We start from the raw sequence: 9,646 nt of genomic DNA, 5'->3' as shown, positions 1-9,646 counted from the left end.
TTGTGGAGCTATCTCTCTTTTCAATTCTGTTAGAGTTTATGTAACTTGAATCTCTATCTTTGGGTACCAAAATATTTAATATGGTTATATCCTCCTGCTATATTATCCCTTTAATCATTATATTGTATCCTTCCTTATCCTTTATGAGGGATTTAACCTTAAAGTCTATTTTGTCAGAAATTTGTATTGCCACTCCTGCTTTTTGTTTTGTTTTGTTTTTTACTTGATATTTTTTTTTCTTCCTTTGAGTTTTAGTTTCTTTGTGTCTTTAAGTCTCAAGTTTGTCTCTTGTAGGTAGCATATAGATAGATTGTGGTTTTTAATTCATTCTGCCTCTCCCTGTTTCTTTACTGGTGCATTCAGTCAATTTACATTCAGCACAATTATGGATAGATATGAGTTTTTTTCTGTCATTTTGATGTTTTTTGTATGTGTGTTCTTGACATTTTGGGTGTGTGTTCTTGACACATTTTTGTTTGTGCTGAGTAGTTTTTCTTTATATATAGTCTTTTCCTCTTTTTCACTGTTGTTGTTTGTTTTTGTTAAGTCTTTATGTTTTTCTTGTATTTTATGTTGATGTGTAGCATTGTTAGTCTCCTTTGTGGTTCCCTTAATATTTACCCTTATTATTCTAAGTTTTATGTCTTTGTTTCTTTGTATAGCCTTGACTTTCTCTTCATATGAAAGATCTATAACTACATTTTTTAGTTCCTCTTTATTGTTTTAATGTTGTCATCTTTTACATAATGACATCACTGTTTCCTTGTTTTGAGGTGTTTTTTTTTTTTAATCTTGATTTATTTTTGTGATTTCCCTATATGGGTTGATATCTGGTTGCTCTGTCCTATATTCTATTCTTAGGTTGTTGTCTCATTTTCTGGAGGACACCCTTTAGTATTTCTTATAGTTTTGGTTTGTTTTTTGCAATTTCCCTAAACTTCTGTTTATCTGGAAATGTCTTAATTTTATCTTCATATTTGAGAGACAGTTTTACTAGATTTATGATTCTTGGCTGGCAATTTTTTTTTTTTTCCTTCAAGGCTGTAGATATGTCATTCCATTGCCTTCTTGCCTGTTTGGTTTCTGCATTGACTATCCTTTGTAGGTGACTTTTGAGTTATCCCTATCCACTCTTAAAATTCTCTCTTTATCTTTGTTTTTGGCAAGTTTGATCATAATATCTCTTGGTGACTTTCTCTTTTGGGATTTACCTTATGTAGGGTTCAGTGAGCATCTTGATAGATATCTTCTCATCTTTCATGATATAAGGGGAGTTTTCTGTCAACAAATCTTCAAAAATTCTCTCTGTATTTTTTGTTATACCTCCCTGTTCTTGTACTCCAATCACTCATAGGTTATTTCTCTTGATAGAGTCCCACATGGTTCTTAGGGTTTCTTCTTTTTTTTTTTTTTTTTTCATTTCTTTTAACTGATTTTTCTTCGAATATAGTAGTGCCAAGTGTTTTATCTTCAATATCACTAATTCTGACCTCCAATTCCTCAATTCTGCTCCCCTAACTTTCTATTGAGTTGTCTAATTCTTAAATGTTATTGTTAATCTTGTGAATTTTTTATTGCTTTCTCTCTACGGATTCTTGCAGCCTATTAAATTTTTCATCATGCTCTTTAATAAAATCCTTAATTTCCTCGACTGCTTTATCTGTGTGTTTCTTCTCTTGTTCTGTGTTTTGCTTGATCCCTGTCCTGATCTCTTGAAGAGTTCTGTACATTAATCTTTTGTATTCTACCTCTGGTAATTCCAGGAATAGCTCTTCATCTGGAATATTCCTTGTTCCTTTTTTGGGAGCTTGTTGAAGCTATTGTGGTCTGTTTCTTTATGTGATTTGATATTGACTCTTCTCTCCAAGCCATCTATAAGTTATTGTGTTAATTTAATTTATGTTTGCTTACTGTGTCCTAGCTTCTTGCTGTGTTTTGTTTTGATATTCCCAAATAGGCTTCTCAAGTGAGCTAACTTGATTATAGGTGGCTTTGAAGCTCTAATATCCTGTCACCAGATGGATAGAGCTATTACCATGTATATCTGCCTAGGAGTCAATTCATTTTCTTGTATGCATTCAGCTAAGGTGTCCAGATAGTCTGTCACCAAGTGTGTGGTGTAAGCTGTCACTTACAGTCTTAGAGGTGCAGGGGTGATTGATGTAGGCACGAGTGTCTGTTTGCAGCAGAAGGTCACACACTGAGCAAGGCAGAGTACAAGTCTCCCCTGAGTGTCTGTGAGGAAAGCACGCCACTGTTTCCTAGACTACACAGGCAGGTGGGCTCTACAGCCTGTCCGTGGGCACCCAATGCTTTTGGCTGTAAGTACTGGAAGACACCAATTATCCCTGGACCCTTGTCGCAGGTAGCTAGGTGGTGTAGGTGGAGCCACCAGTCCTCGGGCCTCTGGTGTTTGCAGGTGAGGACCCTGTTTTACAGGCAGAGTGGTTTTAAACATCAAAAACTGGCCTCTCCACTACACAGCTGAAAATGTTGAAGTCAAACCTCAGACACATACACTGTTGCACTGTGCCAACGAGGCTCTAAGCTGCTAAAATGGGCCCACACAAGACCACGCCAGGGTGAAAGTCATTCAAAATCTGTGGACTGCTTGTGCCTGGACAGGAGCTGCTTCTGCCCTGAGTTCCCAGTTTAAGGGAGCCAGCAGATTATTTTTTCCCCATTTGTTAATTTGTTCCTTCTCCAAGGCTGGGAGAATGGCTCAGGATGCACAGCAGAACATATCTCAGGCCCAGGGAAATTGACTGCCTCTGAAGCCAGCTCAGGGTCTGGGGAAGAGTGAGGAGGGACCAGATAAATGGGAAAGAGTTCTTTTGAAAAGGGTTCTTCTTTATCCACATGGTAAATTAGATGCAAGTGCTTATCTTCTGCTGAGAGCGCTGTTCTTTGCTATTCCAGCAGCATGAGTAGAGTCTGTGCTGCTCACTCTCTCTCTTTGTGGGAAATGCATGCTGAATGCTATCATTAGCCCTGCTGTGATTGCACCAGGGGATTGGGGCTGAGGGGTGTCGGTTCCCGCAGAGTCAGGTCCGGAAACTCCTTGCTGCTTCTGAACTGTCTCACCCTCCCCCAGCAGCTCCAATTTCTTAACTTTGCCTTTAATGTTCAGGGCTCCTAGCTTGTCATATATATAATCGATTCACTCATTTGTCCTTGTCTTTGTTGTAAGAGGGACCACAGAAAGCATCTGAATACTCCACCATCTTGGCCCCACCTCTCTTGGTTGTACTTTTTCCAACACAGATTTGTTCATTCTTTTGGGAGTCTGTGGTGTATTCAATACACTTTGCCAACACCATAATTCAAAGGCATCAATTCTTCAGTCTTCCTTATTCATTGTCCATCTCTCACATGCATGTGAGGTATTATTAAGGTAGGGCACTTCTTAATGTTTGTGGATTTTCTCTTTTGTAAAGTGCTTTTAGATGTCATATGGTCAATTTTCTTTTGAAGTATTTGTTTTTATTCTTATTTATTTAATATTTTCTTTTAAATATTAAATGTGATCTCTTTGTCACTTATCTAGAAACTATTCCCATTCATTTTGTTTTTCACTCCTTGAATGTCCTTTGATAAATAGCAATCTAAATTTAATATTGTAAAATAAACCAATTTGAAGAAACAAATCAAAATTTTTGTGAGTGAACAGACTCAAAATCAAATCACTTATAATTTACAAGATTTAAAACAAAGAAATAATTTCATTTCTGGTTAAGATTCAGTGGGTCACAGCAAACTAATGTTCCTTCTTCAACCACTAAGAAAATCAGGATACATTTAAAATATATATATAATTTTTAGAGGCATCAAATATCTGTGAAAGAAAAATGATAAGAATATTAAAATGTAAACTCATTTCTCAAGTCAGAGAACGACAACCCCAAAACAGGTTCACTCTTAAATGACTTACAGTCTTTTGCAATTACAAACAATATTGCAATATAGATTTATTGGATAATTTCATATATGTGCATGTTTTATTGATTCCAAGACTAATTAACCCAAAAACCCACTGGTGTCAAGTAGATTCCAACTCAGGTGACTTCATGTGTTACACAGTAGAACTGTTCTATATAGCTTTCTTGACTGTACTCTTAACAGAAGCAGATCATCAGACCTTTCTTTTGCTGTGTTACAGGGTGGGTTCAAACTGCCAAAATTTGGTTAGTAGTGAAGTTCAAACCATGTATGCCACAAAACACTAAATACAACTGTGATATTAGTCAATGATGTCCAATTCTTCTCCACAGGATTTGAATCATTTTTCACTTCTCCAAGAAGTATATAAAAATGAATGTTTTCACAAGAAATTGAACATTTTTATGTACTAATTTCTGTGTAATTTAAAATTTCACTATTTTTTATGGAGTTGAATGCCTTTTCACATGTTTAAGGGATGATTTTACTCCTTTTTATGTGAAGCTTTATATGTTTGGTCCATTTTTCTGTTTGTAGTTTTCACTTTTCCTTGATACTCAAAAATACTTTATTTATAAGGGAAATTAGCACTTTATCTGAGGTGCGATCTACAGTTATTTCCCCAATTTTATTAACCATATTTTGGCATGACTTTTTATGCTTGTTTATTTATAATATAGGGAACTATTTAATTTTTCATAATTGGATTTTTAAAAATAATTTGTCCTGCAGTCTAAAAATTTTAGTCATAACTAGACAAATTTTCCTTACCTTAAGATCATACTTAAAAAAAATTCTTTCTCTTAGAATTATTTTGTTAATTTTCTGAAATATTTAAACTAGTATACCATTTGGAGTCTTTCCTGCTATAGTATAAAGCACTAGTGAAAATGTATCTTTTTTTCTACAAGACTGCCCAATTATCCCAATAGAGTTAATTTTAAAAGTCCATATTTCATTTGCTATTTTTATTATATGATACATTCTCGTTTGTATTTGAGTCTTCCATTTATGGCATCAGAAGATCACGTTAATAATGCACAATATAACCGTGATCATATTATGAGACTTTAGAATTCCCTTTTAGCTTAGTTACTTCTGGGCTGTGCACCTACTGCAGCACAGACCTGGCTGGCATTTCACTCCATTGCTGTGCTCTGCCACACCTGATGCCTGCGGGAGGCCTTTCTTACCACATACTCTTAACTCAACTTCCATGATTTCAAGGTCATAGTTCCTGATACCTTTCAATCAACTTCCCCAATCACTCTCTGTAATTATATTATAGGGAGTTCCCTTTCCTGTAGATAGATGATACATACATAGATAGACAGGTACATAGATAGATAGATACTTTAAACAATCTTTAGGTTTGTAGTGGAAATGTATATAATCTCCTACTAACCTCAAGGATGGACATAATTATAAACACTTCGGAATCACTACTAAATAATACGAAGTAAAATCTTATTTTCACAAGACGAAATTTGGCTTCAAGTCAATATTCCTAAACCACCTAAGAGTCACTCAGATATGAAGTCTTGAAGGGGAAGTATTTTATAAAAATAGACTACTGACCTGGAATCTTGCCCTAACATCGGCTGGAATTATATCAGCACCTCATTTTCTCCTAAATGAAGTTTAATAGGATTCACATCCTAAAAATGGGTTCACAGAGGAAATGAAATTGGGGAAGGATAATGGACTATTGTAAACAAAATAAGAGTTCCCTTGTGGTGATTAATCTTGGGGCCAAAATTAAAAAAAAAAAACCAAACCCACTGCCGTTGAGTCGATTCCAACTCATAGCGAACCTATAGGACAGAGTAGAACTGCCTCTTGTGGTTTCCAAGGAGTTCCTGGTGGACTCAAACTGCTGACCTTTTGGTCAGCAGCCATAGCTCTTAACCACTACGCCACCAGGGTTTCCAAAATTAAAAAAGAAAAAAAAGTTTTGAACTAGATTAAATATATTCAACAGCCAGCCCTCAGTTTGCCCAGGGAGTCTTGAAGAAATAAATTATTTATTATAAGATTTGTAGGTAAAAATCTTCTTTGTTGTCAGAACATTTTTTACAATTCCTACAGAGGCCAGCCTCTGAATTTGGATCAAGGCTCCCACTTCAGAGGAGAAAATAAGCAAAATAACTTGAGGAAAATGTGACTGGAATTCAGCCTCAGAGGAACGGAGTGCCCATATGAAGCAGTCATAGTAGATAAGGGAAGAATTGGATTTGGGTCAATCTTGGATGGCTTCCAATGGTATTACTCAGTTTAGGACAACCCAGGACCTTATTCAAGTCTAAGAAATAAGACCTTCTGCACACTCTATTCCATTGAGAGGTTGCAAGGTAGAATATTCTGGGTAGAGCGAGAACTACCTGGGAAAATAAATAAATAAATCAAATCAGAGAGTGCCAAAGAGATTTGTTTAATTAGAAATTTACCTGTGTCAGCTGGAAGAGATCCCATGGGATGGAGAAAACTATTTTATTTGATTTAAGGAACACTCCATGTACCATTGATGAAAGAAGGTGTTTCAGTCAAAGTAATTTAAATACATAAAATGTAAACCCTCTTCTGTGAGGAAGAAACAAGGTTATCACAAACCAAAACACAAATCCACTGCACACAACTTTCTCATATGAAGCAGATGGTGGGCTCTAACTGCAGACCTTTTGGGTAGCAGACTAGCACTTTAACCACAGCACCTTCAGATCTCTTATTACCCAAAATAAGAAAGGTAAATATGAAATATTTTATTAATATTCAAATTCAGTTCATGATATTATTAAAATCAATGTTTAATATGCAGTAGTAAATGTACTGTTTTATTAAAGCAGCTCATTTACATTTCTGACTCTATTAAATAGAATTTACCTTAAACAATGATTTTAAATAGTGATATTAATAACTTTGAAACTGCCAATTTGAAAAATTGCTGTTTTTGTAAGAATACTAAATAATATTATAGGAAAACTTCATTTCTAGCAAAGACTTTGTAGCAAATAAGCATTTATTTATGCATTTTAGTTCTGATATTTTAATAAGACATTTAAAATAAAACAATCCATGAAATAAATCTACAACCATTGAGGAATCCAAGAAACTCTTATTTTAAAGAAAATAATATTTTTATGTTAAAGAATTCATAAAATAATGTAAAGTTTTAAGTTCATATTGTTTTTCAAGTTAATTTTAAGGTTTACATTTCTAATTTATGTCAAAAATATAAACACAGCTGAGATTTAGGTAGATTGGGGGCATTGACAATGACTAATATTTAACCGAATCAGAATCTTGTTAACCAAAGCCAAACTCATTGCCTTCAAGTGGATTCTGACTCATAAGGACCCTACAGTATAGAGTAGAACTGCCTCACAGTGTTCCCAAGGCTTTAAATCTTTACAAATGCAGACTGTCACATCGGCCTCCCACAGAATGGCTGGTGGGTTTGAACCAACGACCTTTTGATTAACAGCTGAGCACTTAACCACTGCACAACTGGGACTCCTTCAGTTTTGCTATGTATTCCCTAGTCATTTGGATTTTTTTCTAGGGAATGGATGCTTAGATTTCAAATAAAAACATGATACAATTAAGTTTTATTTCCCTTTAAGTAATAATAATTTAAACATTTTCAAGCAAGAACAGTAACAGGGTAAATCTCTGCTCTTTCTACCCTGTTCTCTTGAGAAAAACACAGACAAATCTTACATAATGTTATACATGGATAATTTCATCACCAAAAAGTTGTTTGTACAATTAAAAATGTTTCTTTTAGCACTCACAGTTATTTTATTTAATTAACAAGAATTATTTTTTGTTAAATGCTATCATTCAAAATACATAAGGATTTGGTTCTTTTGTCCTCTTTTGAATCTTAATTCTTCTCTCTCTCTTAAGGGTGATGCTTTCATTTTAATGGAAACCCTGATGGTGTAGTGGTTAAGTGCTACAGCTGCTGACCAAAGGGTTAGCAGTTTGAATCTGCCAGGCGCTTCTTGGAAACTCTATGGGGCAGTTCTACTCTGTCCTATAGCATTGCTATGAGTCGGAATTAACTCGACAGCACTGGGTTTTATTTCTTTATCTTAGTTCAGAATCAAATCCTGAGTATCACATTAGGTGTACACCCATTTTCTGGGACCTGTATTGATTTCAAGTACTAGAATAGTCACAGCCTTTACCACTCAGATCACTTAGTACCAGTAAAAGAAAATGTATACAAAGGCTATTACTCTAATTGCAATTCTAAGTGCTGAGCAGTGATGGGTACTATAGGTGTTATATGTCCACAAAGCAGAGATAATGATATAAATCCAAATATTGACAGAGAATTCATGGAGAAATTAAACCTTTTGAGTTGAAAGTTTTGGAGTTTGTAACATTTTGATAATTCCTTTTAAGATATCACTTCATTCCCTTAATAATTCTGTGATAGAAAAGAAGAATATATTAGAGAGTATTGTACATGTTGTACAGGGACAGTAAAATCATCTCCCTCATCCTGAAGTTGCCATCAGCCTCAAGTCAAGCCAAAGCCTTCTCTACCTGTTCATCTCATCTTATGGTTGTGGTGTTATTCTTTGGATCAGGTGTTATTGCTACTTAAGACCCAACACTAGACACTCAGAGGGAACTGACAAAATTCTTTCTCTTTTCTACACTGTCATAGTAAAATATTCGTTTTAATAATAATTAAAATAAATGGATGATAATAATAAGTAACTATTGATAACAATGACAATAATAGATAACAATAGTAAGAGGCTTTATAAATGCCAGAACTTCTTCAAGATTTTTTATTTATATTAAATGATTTATTTTACTTAACAACAGTTAATGTTGATATAGTTGCTAGTCATTTTACAGAGGAGCAAAATGTGACATGGAAAGATTAATAAACATACAAGATGTCATCACACAGCTAGATGTTGGAGCTACAATTCAATTTCAGTCCATCTGGGAAATATTGATCTATAACCATGGCACAGAGTAGTGGTGGCACAGTGTTTAAGCACTTGGCTGTAATAAGAAGGCCAACAGTTCAAACTCTCCAGCTACTCAGTGGAATAAAGATATGGCAGTAGGCTTCCCTAAAGATTTACAGCCTTAAAAACCCTATGGGGCAGTTCTACTCTGACCTATAGTGTAGCTATGAGTTGGAATTGACTCCTCGGCAATGATTTTTTTTTTTTTTTAACCATGGCACCATGCTTCTTCTCTACTTGGTTGACAAGATGCAAACCCATTAGGGTGGAGAGATGTAAATCAGGGTGAGACAAGAGGCACCTTGCCTCTTGCAAAATTTAAGTAGGCACTTACTTTCAGGATTGTGCAAGGCCAAGAGAGATTAAGCCTCCTTAAATTTTGCACCTTAGGAGCTTCACTAATTAGTCCTTGTCCTGACCCTGACTAAAGACAATGGTGGGAAAACAATTTCCAGCAATGGAACTCAAAATCGCTATCAAGTACTTAACTAGGCAATCTGTTAAATCCTAAGGCTACAGGTTAAATAACATATTATCATAATCATAATTATAGACCCATAACTAAAAAGTGATCAGCTTAAAATTGGTAAGTAGGTGATGCATTTTACCAATATTATCTCATTTAATTCTCACAAAGAGGTAACAGAAACTTTAAATAATAGCTTGATATCGCAAAGATAATAAATCATTGAGAAAGGGGTCAAACTCATCCA

The sequence above is a fragment of the Loxodonta africana genome, chromosome 7 (genome assembly GCF_030014295.1).
Source record: "Loxodonta africana isolate mLoxAfr1 chromosome 7, mLoxAfr1.hap2, whole genome shotgun sequence".
NCBI lineage: Eukaryota > Metazoa > Chordata > Mammalia > Proboscidea > Elephantidae > Loxodonta > Loxodonta africana.
This window is presented reverse-complemented; position numbering follows the sequence as displayed.